The 23,456-nt window shown below is 28.7% G+C and overlaps 1 protein-coding gene across 3 annotated transcripts in view; it reads right to left on the bottom strand.

Annotated features, from left to right (window-relative positions):
- The window catches only part of LOC107439600 (uncharacterized), a 91,532-nt gene that overhangs the window by 16,525 nt on the left and 51,551 nt on the right, over positions 1 to 23,456 (bottom strand). The window contains exon 1 of one of the 3 annotated variants that reach the window (XM_043048633.2): positions 15,085 to 15,237. The exons of the other annotated variants lie outside the window; for them this stretch is intronic. The gene's annotated coding sequence lies outside the window, so the exon portion shown is untranslated. Of the gene's footprint in view, positions 1 to 15,084; positions 15,238 to 23,456 lie in introns of those variants that run through there. 3 annotated transcript variants of the gene reach the window in all.

Here is a 23,456-nt window from a genome sequence, read left to right as displayed (position 1 = left end):
ACGCTGAGATTTTCAAAATCATTTCAAAGAAATTTATCAAACCAAGAGTCAAACATTACAACTGGAAAAATTTTGAGAAAATATGGTAGAAATTACCACCCGTTTTCTAAACTTTTCCCTCAACGGCTTTCAATAATGCTGAATTATCGTTTTTTTTTTATGTTAATATTAGTACTTTTTTTTAAGCGTGCGCAACTTTTATTCAAAACAAGTGTTGTTTTAGGAAAAAGTGACAATACAAGTAAAATTATTTTATAAAAGCAAATTAATATTTCTGAAAGAGTGATTCATAATCAAATCGGAAGACTAAATCAAGAACCATTAAATTACGTAAATGCTAAACCTCTTGCTATGATTATAGTTAAGGGAAAAAAAGCGGAAACCTTTCAGAATATGAGTTATAGATCCCGTTACCTTTCCTAAAACTAATAGTCCAGGCAGTTCTTTGGCGTTGTTCCAGCGAAGAACTTCAAATTATGGAATATTAAATATGCCTGTGCATTTAAGGAGGTGGATGTAATGACTTCTCATCATTAACTAGATGAGGGAATGGATTTTGAAGTCATTTTCACTTATCGGATCACTGATCATTCTGTTCTGGAGGATGAGGTAAAAGCGGCAAGCGAGAAGTAAAGTTAGATAGAAGTAGCCAAACTTTGAGAGAACTGGAATTATTTAAGCGAAATACTTGTATAATTGTACTCTGATTGAAACCGTAAATATTTAGCATCGAAATCTGATAATTTATCAGTGATTCTAAATTTTTTACGTAACACATGATATAGTGTTTAAAAAAAAAAGTTAGCATCCTGTAAAATAAGCAGAGAACAGAAAGCATCTATTCAGGAAATTAAATTTTTTTTATGGAAATAGCCGTATAAAAAATAGTTTTGAATATCAAAAGCATTTTTAACGGAAGCCAAAAGGTGTAGTTTTGATTGAATTTGCTTTGGTATAAGAAAAGATGAGTTTTTAGTATTATTCTTTTTTGATTTGTAGATTTTAGTGGCTACAAAAATGTTACAAAAAAAATTAAATCATGTTAGAAATAAAGCTGATAAAAAAATTACACCGAGAAAAAAGTATGGTCGAAGTTACTATAATATGGTAAAATTTACCGTGTTTCTGGCTTTATGGGATAACCAAAAAGTGCTGTAATTTTCACCATAGTGTTTCGGTAATAACTTTTTGTAAAATTAACAATAACAATTACAAGATAATTTTTCACACTTAGAAACATCACAACGAATATTATTTATTTCTTAAATAAATGTAATTTTAGAGAGAAAATTATACATTACAATAAACTCTAAAAAAAATTTTTTTGTTAAAACCATTTTGTTTCCAGATAGACTTATTCAATTCTATCTCAATAATATATCGAAAAAGTTGCAAGAAACATGCAGAAATAAAAAAGCGTTTTTGCACTGAGAATACAGGTGCAACGGAAATACCTATAGCGATAACGCAGCGTGATTAAATAAATGCTTCAACTTAACGTTAATAAGTAAATAACAAACAATAAAACACAGGATGAGTAATTAAAGTTCAACAACTTTCACTCGCCTTTAAAATGAGTAAATAAATAACTAAAAATAAAAGAAAGAAAGAAAATAACCGTAATGGAACGAGCCATTGCTTCTAAGTTACAGAAACTTAAAGCTTAACTTTTACCTACGTTCGTTAATCAAACTAAAGCATCTCGTTATTATAGAAACACTTTATTGAAGCTTAAGATAGTTTTTTTTCTTTTTTGACTTAGATTTATTTACGGAAATTTTATAGAAGGTATAATATTTATCGCAGACAGTAGGAATCTATGTTTAAAAAATTTCAATTTAAGTATATGCTTAAAATCGTGATCCGTGATTATTTTAAAATACATAGCTTACAATATCAAAATATTACAGATTTCATGCAAATCAAAAGATATATTTTGAATAAGAATTGTTTAACCACAAGAATTGAATTACCACTTTTATTTTTCTCCTCTTTGTTAAAATTGAGAGGGAAAAAATTCATACCAAAATCAACGTGTCGTTTTCTTTGATACCTGTCTTGCTTTGCAGATTTGCAAAATTCAGTTGTGAGTTGTGACTTAATTTGAAAAAAAAAAATTTATTTCAATTTCTTAAATAGTAATACGAAATCTGATATGTTATAATATATTATGATTGAAATGAATAGTTCATTTCCTCCCAGATAAATGAGATGCTCTCAACTCGAGTAGAAGAAGACCATTGATACACAACCACCAGAACTATGACCTCTGGAGATTGCTGGTTAAGGTCGAGCTGAGTTTCTCCACATAAGTTAGAATGCTAATACAACAACATATAGAAATCGAATCGTTAATTGAATTTGTTTAAACATAATTCTTTCTTGTCTACAACTTATATTTTATATAGATTTATTATTTGTTTATGTATTTTATTGTAACGGTGATTATATTTTATTTATGTATCTGGATAATTTGACGGGCTAGGTTTACCCTAAATGGAATGGAAAGAACAGTTGCTAATACAAGCAAATGCCATGTTTCATGTTTTGTTTTTCTTCTTTAAATAAAAAAAGATGTATGTTCCTGATATTGTCGATTTAAGATAAAGTATAAATCATCGGCTTCCAACTTAGAGGAAATTTCATAATTTAAAAAGGGGGAAGAGGCCAGTATGATTACAATTTATTTCCTCTCAAACCATTTTGCATCGTCAAAAATTTTTATGGTATGCTTTATTGAGCTGTCTGATGAGATGTTAAATTTGTTCGAATTTAATTCAGTTTGTCTTTTGAAAAAGTTTTTGACGTTTTGCAAGATGAATTTTTTGGATTTAAAAATATCCCCCAAGCAAAATAAGACATGTTTGAAAAGAAAGTAGTCACAAAATTTAGATCTCTGATGTGCAAGTCTTATCCTTAATTGAAAGAAAGAATTATCTCTCAACTTTCCATTGCGAGCCAGTATGAGCGTTACGAGCAGATTATGTTGAAAATGAAAACGACTTAAATCAATTGGAAGTTGATGGAATTAGAAATTGTATCCAAGAATTAGCGGAGAAAAACCAATCATGGACATCTCAAACAGATGAGACTAATAACACACTTCATTGCTTTATTAATATTTTTCTAACAATTGAAGATTATTTAGCTTAAATATATATCAAGAATATATAAATAAGCGAACCTTAGAAGCAATTAAGCATGCGCTTTTTATATTAACAACATAATAAGGCTGTTAATGTAAAGAAAATGCTATGAAAATATTAGTACACTTATCCAGATTTTTTTAAGCTCTTGTTCAATAATTAAAACTTGTTGAGAAATATTGAAAACTTGAGAGAATATAAAATATATACAGGAGTCTGTTTAGAAGAAATTTGGGTCCGTTAACGGACCCTTCACAAAATATCTTTTCATAAGAACGGACCCTTCACAAAATATTTTAACTTAAAAACGGACCCTTCACAAAATATTTTAACTTAAAAACGGACGCTTCACAAATTTGTTTATCTTCATTATTGTTTTGTTAATCGAATAAACCCTTCCCAGAGGCGAAAACAAGAAAGACAGATGTAAACGAATAAGTTTTGTCTTCGGCAAACGCTTCTTCCTTTATTCCTCCGAAATGAATATTCTGCGTTCAGCAGTATAGGCTAAATACCAAATATTTGTATGTTGCATCTCTAATTTTGAAGCAGCAATTGCTGTTTATTTTTGAAAATTTAGCTTTCTTTATTATAATTTTACAGTGCTGAGCATAATCTTGTATCTATTTACAATTTAAAAACTCCCTGAAAAAGGTTTTTGCAATAACCAGACCCTATTTGCACAAATTCATAAAAGCAGGACCCTGGTTGAAAGAATGTGACTTAACGCTTATTTTATATTCTCAAATTACGAGTAATTTTTTCACAATTTTACAAAAACCGGACCTTTCACAAAATGTCTGGACAGACCCCTGATATATGTTTAAAGTTTTTTAAGGAGGTAATATTGTAAAAGCGAGACCTGTTCAAAATAGCTTGGTAACCACTGCCATAAAAGCTGCTGTATCAAGAATGATAAAGGAAAAAAGAACGAACGAAAAGAGACAGTTATGTTTTGGAGTTCGAGTTATTACCCTGTATTACATGCATGCATTATATATTCATGTAGTACATGGTTTCTGTATAAGATTTTATTAAGTAGTGTAGAATTACGAACTAAAACTAGCATGATCTCAATTAATTATGCCAACACTTTAAAGGACTCACAACTAAATAATTGGAACTAAATCATGTTTTGTATGAACTTTTGAATTATTTATATATTAATATGTCCAAAATTCTTAATTAGCTAAATCAAAAATTATACATTAAAACATAAATTTAGCTATCACTAGAAAAAATAGGTCTCATGGCAAAGCAAGTTGGCACCTTTGTAACATATACAAATATCGTAAGCTCGTTGTTAAATCCAATTATTTGCAAATGTCGCTTCCAAGCTAATTAGAAAGTTGTCCAGTACTTTAAAATCAGACAGATATTTTTTAACATATTACAATCAGTCTATATGCATTAAAGCAAATTAGGAAATACGCGACGAATTACTCAGACTGAGTTTTGCTTCTGCTAATTGCAGTGAAGCTTCATAATGTTGTTAATAATAAGTTATTATTATTGTAAGCCAGTGGTCGGAAGAACTACATTTTTTTGTAGTTAACTACAACTACTTTATTACAATTGTATTTAACTACAACTACTTTTTTTTAAAATGTAGCGACTACTAACGACTTTCGAAATGTAGTCCCTACTTCGCTACTTTTAGAAGACTAACTTAACTGGCGAACTTAATTTTCACCAATATTCAAAATGATTTTGAATAAAAAAATTGGCTTGGTAAAATATGAGGAGATATTAAAAAGTTTCAATTCATGTTTACATGAAATAATTTTTTATTCTAAAGCACTTTTTACAAAGTTGTTCTTTTAACCTTCAAACTCTGTGCTTTCTCTCTGCAGTGATTTAAGAAATTATCAAATATTTGTGATTTAAGCGTTCAATGTTTTTTTATATCCTCCAAGAAATAAAGTACAGTGCGAAAAACAAAAAACTGATCACCCAGAATAACTTTTGATCTAATGATCGGATCTGCACGTTCTGGGAGTCAATCTTAATGGTTTGAGGGTGTGACTTCGCTAATTAATTGATTAATGCAGACGATATGTTAAGTTACGATTTCAGGTGCAAAAATGTACTTTATAGTTCCCGTGGAAACGAATTTTTAAAAAATCAAATATTTAAAATTCGCTTTCTCAGGAACAATTCGACCGATTTCCGATTTTTCCGAGCCTCAGACATAGATCTTGTTAACGCTCAAACGCTGCTTTCGCTATAAATCGCTACAAACTACTGTTTTTCTTTTTGTATCCCACTACTAGCTACGCTACTTCTTTTGAAAAGTAATGCACTATTTTACAAACTACGGAAAAAAGTAGCGACTACATTAGTTTCGCTACTTGAAACACTCTACTTCTGATCACTGCTCTAAGACAATTGCTAACTGCCTAAAATAAATCAGGATAAGATGTCTAGCCTAACTGCCTAGAATAAATCAGCAATGAATTATATTTTTAAGTTGCCTTAAGGTAGATGGGCTCATTTTTCTGATTTTTTTTTTATTTTACAAACTACTGTTTTTCTTTTTGTATCCTGCTACTAGCTACGCTACTTCTTTTAAAAAGTAATGCACCATTTTACAAACTACGGAAAAAAGTAGCGACTACATTAATTTCGCTACTTGAAGCACTCTACTTCCGATCACTGCTCTAAAACAATTGCTAACTGCCTAGAATAAATCAGGATAAGATGCCTAGCCTAACTGCCTAGAATAAATCAGCATTGAATTATATTTCTAAGTTGCCTTAAGGTAGATGGGCTCATTTTTCTGATTTTTTTTATTTTACAACCGTTGTTTAATAGCTGACTCAATTTTGAGTTTACGATCACCAATGTTCAACTCAGTAGCCTTTTAATTGTGAACCCAATCCAGAAGACAAGGGAACTCCTGAAGCAAGAATTGGTGGAAATTTGCCTTCGTAGAGGACTTTTTGATGGAAAAAAAATCAGCATTTGCCTTACATGGAGAAGAAAACCATGAAAAACTCCCATGTCTACCCCGACGGCAAGGGAACTCTAACCCATCCGTTTACCACAGAGGATATTTTACGTTAGAACTGTGATCGGTGCGAGCCGTGCGGAATTTGTGTCGACGAGCCATCGCTGGCATTTGAGCCCGGGTTACCTCACCTAGCGCTCTTTCCCGTGAGCCACCACATTTTTCTGATTGTAAAATATTGGAAATTTTTCAAATTTGGCTGGTGCATTGCAAAAGGATTTTTTTTTTTAATTTAAGAAAAGAAAAAAAAGCTACTTTACTTTATGAGATCACCACTTATATTATATATATATGCTTACACTTTTGCGTTAATGAGTGAAAAGAAGTCCTCACTACGAAGCAAGCTTGTTTAAAAATTGACTAAGTCGAAACATAAAAAGAAATTCCTATCTAATATCTACCTAAGGTTCTAAAAAATAAAAGAATTCTATAAGTAGTGGATGAGAAGTCCTTGTCCTTTTTTAGATTTGGGTGTGTCTGAATTTCGCCAATGATTAATTTCGTTCATGCAAAAGTTTTATTTCTTAAATTACTTTGTGAATTCTTCTCATTTTATTTTTAACTAATTAGATAGGTTTGGAAGTGTTTCAATATATCAGAGCTTTACTGCTATTATTTTTATTTAATTAGAATTTGATCGATGATATGCCACTTTTAAATTTTTATAATAATATACTTATACATAATGTTAAATTTTTAATTAAAATGTTTCAATACATTCAGATATTTCCTACTTACAACTTAATTTTTTTATATAATAGTAAAACTGTTTATCAAGAGTTTGTTTCAAGGAAATAACATCAGTAAATAGTGGAGATTCTCTTGGCTATCCCACAGTTTGTTTACATGAATTAGAATTTCCAAAGGATAGGGATTTTTTCTGATTCACAAGGGAGCTCCACATCCCGATGTCTATCGCTTGATGACACTTAAAGCTACTGACTTAGAATTTTTAATGGAATTGTTTCTTCATGCCAGTCTAATTAATTTTTAATTTTGATTGTTGAAACCTAAAAAAGGGTGCGTAGCCATACCTTTCAACAAAAAATAAGCACCTTTTAAGTACTTTTCAAGCACTCAAAAATATTTTTAAGCACTTTGTACATTAACAAAATGCAAAATAATTTTCAAAGACTTTACATGATCATGATAAAATAACTAGTTTCTGATAGAGAACTCTTTTCTTGATCATATTAGCCATTAAAAAAATGATCGAGAGATTTTCGGTTCGATATCAGAGGGTGGAAAATGAAGCCTGAAATTGAGAGTTGCAAAATGCAGCAGAGCTGCACATGAGATTGCAAAAATCTTACCGGAACCCTGAGCTGGGTAGACGCACATGCAGACTCGCAAGCATTTCATCTAAGATGTAAAATGATAGGCGCTTTCATACGCTATGGATCGACGGCACGACCAAATGGATTGTTGTTGAATGAATTGTGAAAATGTTGGATAGAACAATGTAAAAGCACGCTTTTGCATAGTAAAAATGCACGCTTTACCATGTCGAAAATTTCGAAATCGATTTGTTAAAGAAAAAAAATCTCATTTTGGAAAAGAGAAAATTAAACAATTTTTAAAAACACCCAATGAAAAAAGCACCTTTAAAGGCTTTTAAAAAACGGAAATCGAAAATTTAAGCTTTTTAAGAGCTTTTTAAAAACACCCAATGATAAAAGCAACTTTAAAGGCTTTTAAAAACGGAAATCGAAAATAAGCACTTTTTAAAAACGCTACGCACCATGTTATATTTAGAAGAAAACAAATTCAATATATTTTTGAAAAATAGCACTTTCATAAATACTGAATAAAAATATGGTAACTTAATTCAAAAAAAAAAAAAAAATAGTTGCTCTTCCTTATATTTGACGAAAAATCAGTCTAGTTTTGAATCACAATACGATGCAAATTTGCCTCAACCTTAATTGAACAATATTTCCATTCAAAAACCATAAAAAAGAAGTATGATTAAGTGTTTTAATTAAGCCTCGTAATAAGGTTGCAACACATTTATACAATATTAAATTTAAAATGCTCCAAAATTTTCTACAGTTAATGAATAAAATACAAGCATAATTAAGTTGTACAGTTAATTCGTACAGTTAATTAATAACAGAAGTATAATAAAATTGTTAATAAATTTGTGACCTATTTATACGATATTATGGCTCAACAAGCAATATTACGGTTTAAAATTTTCTACAGCTAATAAATAATAGATGGATGCTAATAAATATCTAATAAATAAATATAATAGATACAGATAATAAATAAATAATAGATACAGATAATAAATAATGGAGTACATAGATGGAGGAAGAGACGAAAAATCCATATTTTAAAGAGGGACCCACTTTTAATAAAAAGGGATCAAGAAATTCGCAACCCCGTCCTGGATTTTAAGGACCTGTAATTTTCAAAGTCAGGAAGAATCACTGGTAAAATTTACCCTCAATTAAGTCTGCAGCAAATTTGGAAACATTATGGTTCTACTATTATGGCAAGCTATTATTAAATAGCTATTACTTTCAATAACTATTAAGGCAAGCTGATAATGAAAGAAATAAACCGAAACAATACAAGAACATAATAAGCGATATATTTAAAAATATATATTGTACATTAAAATTACAATTATTGCTTTAAATGTATTGGATCACAATTAGCACATTAAACGAGTAACGAAAACATTTCTCAGGACAAAAATTATTATTCATCAGTTTGGACTGTGTATCATAGTTTTAATAATAGTTTTAAATGACGCACTACCAGAATATGAAACTAAATTTAAAAACAAATTTATTTAAATTAGCGTCACAATCAAAATAAGAATGTGTTGAATGATTAACCGCAATGAATCATTTACAAAATAATACTGAAATGCAGTTTATTTTCGATAGAATACGAAAACTCCGATATTGACCTATTTATGGTTCTTTCATAGACATGCCTTATTTGGATTGACAGTTGTTTTAAAACATGGACATGGTCATTACAAAGGAAAGGGTCATTTACCGCACGCTTAAGCCATTGGCCAAATTCAAGGGTGAGCGAGTATAACGATGCGTTTAAGTTAGTCGAATGCGTATTACACACACACAAAAAAAAAAATGATAGAACACATTTAGATTTATAATTTTTGTTTCATTGCAACTCGTGTTTAAAATGAGATAGTTTAAAAAGTGGATAATTTAGCTTAACTCATATGCAAATGTATAATGCAAAAGTATAATCATTTCGTAGAAAATACAAAAAATTACTTCGAATTAAACTTACACTAAACCTACCATTTGACAATTTCCTTTTAGTAGAGTTATTAAATATATTAGAATTAATAACAAATAAAAACAATGCCATCATAAAAAAAACCTACCATTCCAAAATATTTTTTCATGATTACCATAACAATCATTATTTAAAATCTACCTTAAACTAAAATCATTTGACCAGGTTTTTGAAAGTATGAATTTCGATTTTGGTTCTTTAATAAATACTTTAACGAAATATGGTAAGACGATTGTAGAGTAAAGTGGCAGAAGGTACTGTTAAGCGATAATCTGATAAAACTTAAAATTTTGAAAAACTTGATAAATACTAATACTAAGCCTATAATTTGACAGATTTATCTCAAGTTAGGTTTATAAATACCAGAATTAGTAACAAATAAAAAAATGCTTTTATAAAAGAAAACTACCATTTTAAAATATTATTTTTATAATCACCATAACATTAACTATTTGTAATTTCACGTAAATTGAGATAATTTTGGCGGTTTTTTTTTTAAATATGATTTTTACATTTTATTAAGTTATTGAGCGAAACACCGTATCGCGAATGTATAGTGGCAGAAGGCACTGTTGAGCAATATTTTTAAAAAAATTTGAAATTTTGAAAGCTTGATACTAATACTTATATACTAAGCTTGATACTAATATGCTTAGCTTATAATTTGACAGTTTTCTCTTATTTCTAAATATATCAGAATTAGTAACAAATAAATAAAAATGCTATCATAAAAACCTACCATTCTAGTTGAAGAGCAAAATGGCAGAAGGTACTAACTAAGTGATACATTGAAAAAACTTGGAAACTTTAACTTTATTAGTAGGTTATGGTAAGCTGAATGTATAGACTTTAGTTTTCTTTTTTTTTACCAGGCCATTAAATAAAACGATTTTTAATGAAAAAAAAAACTGTTTCAAAAAACACCTATTTATCTAAGACTCATGTCCCTAAATTCTCTATAATATATAACATAGAACTTTTTTCCATTAATCTCTACAATTGTTTACTATGTTTTTGATTGATCGACCCATTGCAATTTAAACACGCTTATTAAAATGTAAACACTAATAAAATTTAAATTACAAAATACAATCTTTCCATTTAATAAACTAACAATCGAAAAATAAATTGGCTACTAAATTAAATATTAAGGTGTTAAAATTTTAAAATTCAGACAACTTTGAATGTCGTCTCTCAGAATGTTAAGATTTAATTTAGAAATATATATTTTGAAATACTTAAACAAGGCTTTTAACATACTAAAACACAGAGGGAAAAAATTATATATTCCGATCAGTAGCACTTAACCTTGAAAAAATATGTGTGTAGGGTATTCCGGGCAATGGCACTCACATACTTAGGTCATTGTTAAAAATAATAGATGGCAATCATTAATAATAGCCGTTTACCAATAGGCTAATATTTTCCTTAATCCTTTGTAAGGAGAAACTTAATTCCACGTAATAAAATATAATCATAAGAAAAAAAACTCGATCCGTCATAAGAAGAAACTATCGTGGCTATTATGATTATTATTATTTTTTTAAAAATAGGAAGAAGAAAAAAAAACTTTGTTATTGGTCGAAATTTGCAGCACAAAAACAAAATTAATTTTATGGAACCGACTGATAGGTGTAATAGACGAACGTTTTATGTTTTAGTTTTTAATTTAATAGGTTCAATTTACAATGATTTTGACCACTACGACGCATAAACAATTTAGGCAAATACATGAAACCTTATAGTCATGTTGTAAGCAGGAAAAATAAAATTTTACGGTACTTTCGGATTATTCCGTCGATCATTCTATATGTTACACTTTTTTATTTAATAAATTCAATTTACAATAATTTTGACCACTACGACGCATAAACAATTTATGCAAATGCATAAAACCTGATAGTCATGTTGTAAGCAGGAAAAATAAAATTATATGGTACTTTCGGATTATCCCGTCGACCATTTTGGTCAACAATGTCCTTAGAGTCAGTTTGGTAGCCTTTATATTAATTTTAATTTTGTAATTGATTATTAAAAATTGACAAAATAGAAATATAACTTAATGCAAAAAATGAGATAATATTTAAATTTGAATCATTAATTCATTTTCTGATTTGGCGAAAATGCGCGGCGAAATAGTGCTAATGAACCAAAATGCAGAATTTTGCTATAACCTTAACTATTGTTTAACGACTACTTTAATTATTCTGGAAAACAAGAATTTCTGGATCGAAAATAAACTTGAATAGCACGAGGAAAAAGAAAGTCGGTAAATGTTACAGAATAAATTGAAAGAAAAATTTTAAAATTATTCAATCTACAAAATATTGTAAGCGTTCACTTTACGGTTTTCATCGGCGGAACCGAGAAAAATCTTCTAACCTTGACCCGCATGTCACAAATTTGGCGACCTTGCACCTGGCCAAGCAGTTTTTTCTTTACGTAAAGAACAAGTTATAAAGGATAATTTACACATATCCCAACGCCAAAGCATATTATTGCGTCACGAGCGCTTCGCACAAAAAACCGTGTTCCAGTAAACCTTGGAATTGGAAAAGGATATTCCAAGAACAATTTGTCTTATTTTTTAAAAGAAAACTTTTTCTTTTACATAAATCTTTCTTCTGCTGCAACGATGAATAAATAAGAAAACAATGACGCGTGTTTCTCTTGACCAATCGCTGTTTCGTATACAAAGCTATCTCTTGACATTTCAAAGAATTCAAAGAAAATTAGAGATTAGAAGAATTATTACACCAGCCTTGTAGTAAAAGCTTAAGACAAATGTATTGTACAATATCAATGTAATATTTCGAAATGCAAATTCTATTAAAAGGAGTATTTTTTGTGAACGTTATATGATGAAATAAGAATGATAAAAAAAAGCTGTATCTGCTTAGTTTATTCGCTGAAGATTTTTTAGATTCTGGAATTATAAATCCGAATTGTTAAAAAAAATATTAATTAATAATTGATTTTTAAAATTTATTTACCTATGTTAGTTTAAATAATAATACGAATCTAATCAAGACTTATGTTTTGAAAAATGGTTGATATAAAGATTTATTTAAATAATTCGAATTCAAGAATATTATCAAGAATATTCAAGAATAATATGATTGATATAAAAACTAATTTGGATAGATTTTTAAAATAATAATAATATTATAATATGAATAATATATACTCCGAATTCAGGAGAAATTATTAATCAATGATTGGAAAATCCATTAGTTAATAATCAATAAATTTAAAAATATTAATTTGGATAGAATTGTTAAAATAATAACGCGAATCCGAATTCAAGAATTATTGGCTAATGACTTGAAAAATGGCTGATTAAAAAATTTATTTAGCTTAATATTTTAGTAATAATATAAATAAGAGTTTAAGATGGATTGTTAAATAAAGTTATGAAAAGTGATTGATATAAAAAGTGTATGAATGCACTTTTTATATTGAATGCACTTTTTATTATATATAAGTGTAAAAATGCATTTTGAATAATAGTAATAATATAACTGTTGTCCGATTTAATTTGATATTAATTTTAACTACTTTGAGCAGAGTGCGTAGCCAAATTATTCAACAAAAAATAAACACCTTTTAAGGACTTTTCAAGCACTTAAAAAATATTTTAAGCACTTTAAAAAAATATCATAGTTAGGCAGGGTTGGAAAGTTTTTCACAATTGACGGTTTTATCGGAATTAAACCGTTGTGTCAAAAAAAAAATCCTTTTGGCATTGTTTTTGACAAATGTCGATAATCATGAAATTTTGAGTCATGTAAAATGAATGACGTTTTCATGCTACTAACTGACAATACGCCGAAATAGATTGGGGATGAATTAATTGTGAAAACGTTGAATAGAACAATGTGAACTGCGTCTTTTTGCATAATTCGCAGCAAAAATCAACATGGTAAAGGAAAAATCTCATTTTAGAAAAGGGAAAATTAAGCACTTTTTAAAAACACCCAATAGAAAAAGCACCTTTAAGGGCTTTTAAAAAACGAAAATCGAAAATAAGCACATTTAAGCACGTTTTAAAAACGCTATGCACCTGTTCAAGACACGTCCTATATGTTATCAAAGTTCTCTATGCATTGAATTTTAATATTAATTTAAAATCTGTTCGGCAGCCACTAAACCACAGAAACCATCATAAGTATGAGTTCGAGAAATTTCAGCATAGTAGACAGCAGAAATATTAAACGTGTTTCCATTTCAGACGCGAGATAAGATAGAAAACTCATCCCGATGCTCCAATACGTGTTGTACTACTTCCTCACGAACCTCTCGAGTCAAAACTTGAATATGGTATAATATTTGTGCTATTGCTTGAAGAAGGCAAGCTCCATCACCAATAATTGGTAACGTATTCAACACTACTTAACTATTACTACAGAATACTTAACAAAAGGGATCTAAATAAACATTTAACGAATAACAAATTATTTAACACTACTTAAATTATTACGTAAGAAAACCTAACAAAATTAATTATAACTATAGTGTTGCCAATTTAGATAGAGAAATACCTGCGTTTTTTTTGTGCCACATAAAAGAAATAAATACATAGATTATGAAATTAAGGTTCATATTTCAAGTTCAAAAAATAATGATATATTTCGACATTTATTCGAACACACTTTTTTCATAGAACCAGACGTTTTAACAAATTAAGACCAATTACAAAGAACAATTCATATTTGAATATAAAAACTTTAATTAGAGTTTATTTTCCTAAAAACACAAAATTAAAAAGAATTGTATCTGTATTTTTAAGAATTAAACCTGAGCTACATTTGTATTTTATACAATTTAAATATTAATTAAATAGAAACATAATGGGTTCATGATGGTAAGATATTTCTAAGAAACACTTTTACAATAAAAACATAATCGAAGAATCAGTTGATTCATCGTAGAACAACTTCAATCCAAACAAAATTTATCTCATGCTGACTACCAAGCAAAAACCGAAAGTAGAAATTAAGCCAGCAAGAAACAAATCCGCATGAAAAAAATGAGCAGGGACGCAGCTCACACAGTGACAGAACACAAAACTTGAGCAGTGACACAACACACAATTTGAGCAGTGACACAGCTCATTTCTACTAAATAGAATAGCCAGGAATACCATCACTTAATAGACAAAAGTGCGCAAGATATACCTTTGAAATTTTAGATAAATCAACCCAATAGTAGAACCTGTGTAGTAATCTGCAACACAACGGAGAAAATCCAAAATTTATCAGCAGAGCTATCAATTAAATATTTGCATTCAAAAAGTTGCACTTGGTAGGCTTGGAAGCTTTAAAAAGAAAGAATGTCTAATAATGCCTTATATGTTAAATAATTGCACTGTTAAAAGGAAGTATTCAAAATTAATTAAATGAAACTTAAATAAGAGAAGAACTTAAATTATGAAGATGAAAGACAAGATAAAGGAAACTATTTTTTCTTTAGCTTTAAAATAATTTTTTTTCCCTTTTTAAATATTTGGTTTTGCCAAAATAAACCAGTGCACCATATCGAACTAAGTTCTACAACCGGAATAATAAATAAATATTAAAATTTTAAACATACGAAAATAATTTTAAAAAGTAATGTAAATATTAGATATCACATCATACATACCCAGACATTACTCAAAGTACTGCCAATTTTGAAAAACCCATGTGTACAAAATTAAGTTCTTATTCAAAAAGCAAACCACACTCACTGAATATTCGCAAAGAATCTAGAAATCAATGCCGAAGGTTATTAAACCATCAAACTATAAATGCCATCATAAGAGAACTTCAACTCAAACAATCAACAAAAATTATCTCATGCAAACCACCAAACAAAAACCATAACTGAAAAAACCGCCAAGAAACAAGGTTACAAGAGAAAATGAACAATGATAGAGCTCATTTCAACTAAATAAGAATAGCCAGGTATATCATCACTTAATAAAAATAACCTGCTGCTATTAAAAAAAGGTGTAGTTGGATCGGCATACTTTCAATCAAGCTTCAAACAACCTCTAATTGTTCCAATCTCTTTTTCCTAAACTCATGTTTGTGTTTTACAAGTGGTGAATGGCGCTTTTTCTAATACCATCACCAACAACACACCTAATTATAAATTTTTTTTCATTGTTTAAAAGAAGTACTTTTTCTTTGGAACAACGGCAAAAAGAACCGTTATTGCATATAAAAAGAGTAAAACGGAGATTTGGACTGGCAGTAGCTATGATCTATTTTTAAACAAAGCTTTAATCTGATGGTCCACTTTTATAATACACTTATCAGGACAAAAGGAAACAAATGATGGTGATCATATCAGTATTTATCCAAAATCAGCATTGAACGGTTGTATTTATTGTTACATAGTTAAATAAGAGATGGCATATCATCTCTATCAATTTAAAGATATTGATAAGCAGTAGAGAGATAGAGGCTGGGATTTTATGTTTCTTTAGATATTGCATTAATAAGTTTTATGATGTATTCATTGAAATTGCGTTATTTTAAGACATGTAGTATTTGTTTTAATTAGTTCTTTTTTTTCAGAAGTAGTTAAAACAAGCTAAAATTAAACACAATAATAAGCTAATAGCCTTTACTCTTAATGAGCCGATTTAGTATGCCGTTATTTCTTAATAAGCTTTTTTTTTTAGAGCCTTGGCTTTTTTTTTATTCCCCAGTGAAGCGTGTGATTGGTGTTTTGGTGCTTTCGTACAATTTGGAGCAATCGCAGAAAACTAATTTTCCATTAAAAAATAAATTTTAAAACAATAATTTAAATCAATTTATTTATTCCACTATATTCTAGCTGTAATAAAAACCTAAATAAAATTGCCAATTTTTTTGAACTAAATCAAATGCGATTTTCTTTTTAAAATACCTATTTAGGAGTAAGTTGGAGAAAATTATATGATTTTCCGGAAAATATTTATTTGAAGTAAATTTAGACCCAAGCAAGCGATATATTAAATTGCAGCCGACTGAACCAAGTGAGGCACTTAGTGCAAAACTGGGTTAGGAACAATAACAACGTAACCTGTTTTCTATGATACACCAAAAAAGCGTAAATTCCAATTTCGCACCCCTGTTTTTCGGGAATAAATTTAGTGCGATTTTGTTCAACTTGGTTTTTTGAAACTCTGTCACCAACGGAAATAAAAAGGCCACAGCTTTTAAGTACCTTCCACTTGAAGTAAAGCGATAATTTTAAACTGTATATATCATATCAGGGCTTTAAAACGGACAAATAACTTCAATATTTTAAAAGTTATTAAACTTTTTTTATAATCGCCAATTTGGCGACATTTTTCTACCTGGATGGAAATTATCAAAATCGCTGCCTTATTCTCTGTTTTTGCTAATTGTTTTGAGCCCAGATAATATAGTATTGGAGTAAGTTTTTAAATATTAGTAAATCAGAATACAAACGCATTTGATTTTCACAAAACTGGCTTTTCATCATATTAACGTTTTGCACTATTTTCAGAATAAACATAGGGAGTGCTGGCTAAACATCTAAACTTGACCTAAATGAGTAATTGCTGCAAATTCAGAGAAGTTATGAAAATAGCATATTATTTGCGAAAATACATAAATTAATGTGATAACAGTGCCTTTTAAAAACAGCCTTATTTGTATAATTATTAATTAGCATCCTCGGGAAAACATTTCTTCATTCAGGGCGGTTCAAAGCACAGTTCAGAATAGTACCGAATTTGGAGTTTTTAATAATAAACGCCTGTTATAGAGCTGTGGGAAAAAGTACACTATCACAGCTCTTTATGATATAGGAGATATAGCACATCGTATTTGTCATAATAATAAAAGAATAGTTAATATCAATTTTTTGAGTCTTAACGCCTTTTAAGTCTTACTTATTAATTTTTTTTTTATCTTATTTTGAGTCTTAACGCCTATAAAACAAGTATTTATAAACTATTTATGTTTACAATAATATATAAAATTTTAATGATGCGATTATATTTTATTTGTTTATACAAAAGCATTTGCATTTAACTATAGCTAAAGCAAAAAAAGAGTTTATTCTTATCTTTTTTTAAAAACACAAGTATTAAAAGCTTCCAAAGAATTCAAAAATTTCGGAAAATTCTAATGGAGATTATTCTAAAGATATGAAAACCAATTTAATTATAATTCTTACAGAGAACACATTATTTACTTATATTTCAAATTGCATCTCATTTTGCCACGTTCTCTATGGTTTTAAACGTCTTTGTGGATAAAATATATAATCAGTAGAATCTAAAGAAAGCAATGTGTATAAATAAGAGTGAATTTTTATTTCAACTTTATATTTATAACAACTCTATGGATATACTTAACCCTTTGTTTGTATTTGCCCGCATGTTGTGCGTGCAATGTTAAGCAGCCTTTCTGAATTAACCCGCATCGGTTACGGAGCTCATTTCCATTCATTTTTTTCGTCCATGTACTATTCTTAGTATTCTGAATTAATTAAAAAGATTTGAAATTATAACCCATTCCCCTTTTGAAAAATGTGAAACTGAGAAAACCCGTTTTCCACATTGTTTGACTTTTAAAATAATAGCAACTCATTTCTAAATGTATTTTTTAATACCACAAATCTTTAGGAATAAGGTTTTTAAAAATTTAAGCACCGCTAACGCATTGCTAGCCAAGGAGGTACAAATGCAACATTTCATAGTGATGGAAAACTGTATATTTAGAAAAAGTTAAAGAATATTTGTACATATAAATGAAGTGAATATTTTCTATTGCTGAATTTCACTTTTAGTTATAAAAAAATCGAAATCGAACGATATAAAGATAATTATATCTATAAAATATTATGATGTTCGCGAACTTCTTAATTTTGAAATATTAATCACTTTTGAAATGCTAGGGATAAAATAATTGAGTGGTTTGGGAAAAAAACCTCGCAGCCAGAATATCGCGAGAAAAATAATCGAAATATCAAGAGAAAAATTAGGAAATTCTGCTACTAGCCAGTGGTCAGTTGAAGTATTTTATAGTGAGCACTTTTTGAGCAATTTTAAACGAATTTTTTTAAAAAAACTGCTGATAATAATGATGCCATATATATTTGAATGCATTTCTCAAAATACGGTAAACATTATAGGGTTCATCTTTAAAGCGAAGAAAAATTTTAAGAAACAAGAGTGAAAAAAAATTTAAGAACATCATAAAATATTCAAAATAACTCCATGCTTAAAAAATAATAAAATGTGCATTCGGCGAGAAAAGTGACAATCAGGTGGAGATTGTCAAAAAAAATTTTATCGCCATTTGTTATATTTAAATATGGGGCAACCGTTAACTTTGCCCTATACCACGGTTGAATTTTAAAATAAATACTTAAAAGAAGAGAAAATATCGAGCGAATAAATTTTATATCTATATATAANTCAAACAACAATTATATATATATGTATATATATATATATATATATACACACACACGTTTTTTTTCTCATTTCTTTGATAAAAATGGTTTTATTTACTTTTGTGAATCTTTTCTATTTTATTTTTTGCACCCCCAAATTACAAACTCTATAATATTGATAAAATCTCATTATTTACTTCATTATAATAATTATTTAAGCCAATTTACTATTTGCCGAAATAGAACTGACTTTATTAATAAAACCGGTTCATACTACTAAAGCAATGACCGATACCTAAAAGGCGTTTATTTTTTTCCTCCTCACACAACAATCTAAATAAAAATCAAAAACACCGATCTCGAAATTTCAATATGAGCATTAAAATTACGTTAATTTTTTTTCTAAGTAAAAAAAAAAGTGTCTGGAAAGAGATTTTCAAAGAAAGGGAAAGGTTTTAAGGCATTAAACTGACATTGAAAACATTAAAAAAAAACATACAAACAAAATAATAAGAACTTTTTTAAAGTAAATTAGAAAGTTTTCTCAACTGCTCACTACGGCGACCTGTTATCACAAAATCGTAATTTCATATTATTAGATGGAAAGGAAATATTTAATTGGTAAAAAAGCTGTAATTTTAAGAGAGCTCAAATAATATTTTAAAATGAAAAAAAAAAAATGCACGTGCAACTAATAATCAAGTGAACTGGTGAAGAAAAAGAGAAAAAAAAAGAGAAAAAGAATACGAATAACGCTTTTTAAATTAGATGTTTTTATTTACTTTCAACTTTTCATACAAACTGGATTTTTTAATTTTTAAATTCGTAGAAAGCAAAACGAGATTTAGCACGTTAGAATTTGTTCACATTAATATATATATGCAGGGGTCAGTCCAGACATTTTGTGAAAGGTCCAGTTATTGCAAAAATTGCTGAAAACCTTTTCAAGAAGTTTTTAAATTGTAAATGGATACAAGATTTTGCTCAATAATTGCTGCTACTAAATTAGAGATGCAACATACAAATATTTGGTATTTAGCCTATACTGCTCAAGACAGAATATTCATTTCGGACGAACAATGGAAACAAAATCACTCACATTTTTAGTAATTTCAATTGACGTATTTTAAATAGCATAACTCAGTAATGTATCACTTTTAATATCTCACGCATTAAGTTAACTTAAGCAATTCTTAAATTTGTACTATTTTATTTAAAAAATTGCCAGAAATTAATTTTTATTTACATAATATTCTATTGATTAATTTTATGAATAAATATAAATTGATTCATTATTTATTTACAAAAAAAAATGATTTAATATTAACAAGAATGCGCACACGATGTTTATAAAAGTAAAAATATTTTCTTAGAATACTACATTTGGAATTTAAACTTAGGGAAACTTAGTTTGTTTCGAACAGTCTTTCTCCCCCCCCGGAAAGGGTTTATTCGATTAACAAAACAATAACGAAGATAAACAAATTTGTGAAGGGTCCGATTAAAAGACAAATTGTATTGTGAAGGGTCCGTTTTTATGAGCAGATATTTTGTGAAGGGTCCGTTAGCAGACCCAAATTTTTTCTAAACAGACCCCTCATATGTTCCTTTGGGTTGAAAAAATAGTTTATCTAAAACTAACTTCCTCCGGGAGTCTTCCAAGCACCAGGAGGTGAAGAAGGGAGTGATATTAAATTAGTTTTTCAAAATTTCGAATAAGTTTATTCTTATTTTTGCGATCTGACATGCATTTCTTGAGAGAGAGCTTTATTTTTAAAACAATTTACGCCATCTTCATTTTTACAATTACGGCATCGCCCATGAACATTTGGTTGAATTTGTTATAATTGATTGCATCTTTTGAAAACATATTTCACTGGTGTATTTTTAGATTTTTGATCCAATGTGCACTTTGCGAGGTTCCATACAATTCAGAGCCCATGTACAATAGAATGTTAAAAGAGTCTATAAATGGACCAAATCGAATTTTTCTGGCAAAATTTTTTGTGTTTCATTGCATCCCGTTATATTTTAATTTTTAATATTTTCAAGCATAAAGATGTTGTAGATGTAGAAAGTAATAAAAAATTATTTATATGAGTAGAATATAAGACTAAAAGTATGTATTAATTACATTTCAGTCCATGAAAAGTTGAGTATAGAGAAAAAATTTATTAATTTAGTTTCATAGAATCCTGTGTTTCTTTTTTAACATATTATTTCTATTAATATGCTTACAAATGTTTCTGGGAGAAAAAAAATCTATTTGTCGACGCGGAAAAAAATATAGAAGGAAAAACAACAGTAGAAGGATAAAAAGCTGATTATAGTGCTTTAATGAAGCAGTTCTGTAGCAAAATGAAATCAGGAATTTTTAAAAATCTTTTCACAATATCATTTTGTCCTCGATTTAAACCGAATCTTTATTGCTAAGATACTAGTAATCCCATAAATTTTGAAGTACAACAAGCCTATTCTAAAAAAAGCATTTCTGAAGGGATAAACATTTTTATGGTTATTTCTTTTCCAGAAAGCAACCAATTAACCTCTGCTACTAACTGCTTTTAAAAGCGATGAAACAAGTTCACATAGGGTACAAAAGAACAAACAGAGAGAATGCTTAAACACAACAATTTTGAAAGATAAAATGGTTATTCTTCATTTTAAAAAGATGTTCCTTTTTTTAAAAAGGTTGGTAAACGTCTTACGTTATCACTTTTTGAGTCATCTATTTTCTTTTAAAGAGAATGAAGTTTCAAAAGAATTTTAAAAGCACACCAAGTTTTGTTACAACAATGATTTGTTTACTTTGCAATTTTGCCTTTGACTTCTTACCGCCTCTTTCTTAGTAGTAAATATAATAAATGCTTTTTCGAGCATGTTGTGGTGGAAATGAAATGCTATTTCTCGTGAAATAAAATAAATACATTTTTCGCACATTATGCTTCTTTTTTTTTAATTGTAACTTTTCTTATTTTTCAACAAAAAAAAATTATAAATAAAAAAAAAAAACTCTTACTATTTTTGACAGATTACAGACTATTGATAATTTGTTGTTGTTGTACTTCATTTACGTCGCACTAGAGGTGCACTATGGGCTATTGACTACGGTCTGGGAAACATCCCTGAGGATGATCCGAAGACACGCCATTGCAATTTTGATCCTCTGCAGAGGGGATGGCACCCCCGCTTCGGTAGCCCGACAACCTGCACGCCTTGATAATTTGAAAGAATACGACTTTGAAAAACGCAAAGATCAATACAATTTTATAATTGCATATTTTATAGATAGTTCTGTTTAAATGTTGTTGTGGGTTAAAGTATTTGTATAGATTAATTAAAGAAACAAATAAATATCATCATCATCATTGTAGTTGGCCAGACAGCCCAATGTGAGCCAATGCCTTCCTCTGAAGATTTCTCCATGACGACTTCCGATTTTGACAAATAAATCTAGCTGTCATTAAATTATTTTAATTACTGACTCCTTTCTAAACGATGCCTGTTTCACCCTACGCATGTAAATTAAGCATTAAAATAAATATCCGTGCTCTTCAAAAGTATCTTATTACAAAATTCGTCTCCTGTTGGTTTGTTCTGAACTCAATTTATTTAATTTTATTTTAAATCTTAAATCTAGTTTCCAAAAAATATACGATATTTCAGGACCCATAAAGGGCCTATTTTTTCTTTCTTATTCAGAATTTAGTTTCCTAATATGCATAAGATCAGGATTCACACTTTTAACCATATATTTATTAATAAAAAAATGCAATAAATAAAAAATGATTGATATGCGCAATAAATATATATTATATCATAAAAAATATGTAAATAAAATACATAGATAATGATGCATAAAAACTATTATAAAAATAAATAAAGTGAGAAATATTTTGCAGTCCACAAAATTACCGACTTGAGAACTGTAAATCAAAACAGCATTATATATAAATATAAAATAAAAACTTTTTGTCGGTATAAAATAAGGTTAGTTTTAAATGTGGGAGAAAAAGATAGAAAAAAAATATAACATAAACCTACGAAACCAATTTAAATTTCCAGATCTTTTATGCGAAGTGAAAAGTTTATGCCCCAATGTGGGAAATATAATAAGAGCTGTTTTGGCTGTCGGCGAGAAACTCTTTGTTTGCAAATCAGGCGGAAATTTCATACCAGTCTATCAAAATTCTTTTTGATTGGCATTTTTAGGTTACAATCACTTTTAGAAAAAAATTATATGGTGAATAAATTTGGTTAGTAATTTATTTTACATTTGTAATATTTTTTATTTATGATTATGGCATTTTAAGTGCGGAAAAATACCAATGTATCAATTTTTTTTTTAAATAGTTGATTTTAAGGATCTTCATCATACGGAAAAGATATTCTTCTTCTCCCATGTTACGGAGTCTCCATGTTTATCCCCATACGGAGGTTAATTTGAGCACAGTTTTCATATTAAATAATTAATTAATATTTTTCTTTCATCTATTTCATTTGGAGTGTGTTTTATTGAGCCCAGTTACAAAATTTTAAATTTAAGAGGTGTAAGAGATAAATGTGTCCTTATATGCCTTATTTAATTCAGAAAAAAATTATACTTAAAATAA

Source organism: Parasteatoda tepidariorum, chromosome 3 (genome assembly GCF_043381705.1).
Source record: "Parasteatoda tepidariorum isolate YZ-2023 chromosome 3, CAS_Ptep_4.0, whole genome shotgun sequence".
In the NCBI taxonomy this organism is placed as follows: domain Eukaryota; kingdom Metazoa; phylum Arthropoda; class Arachnida; order Araneae; family Theridiidae; genus Parasteatoda; species Parasteatoda tepidariorum.
The sequence above is the reverse complement of the archived record's forward strand: the minus strand, read 5'-3'. Positions and strand labels throughout refer to the sequence as shown.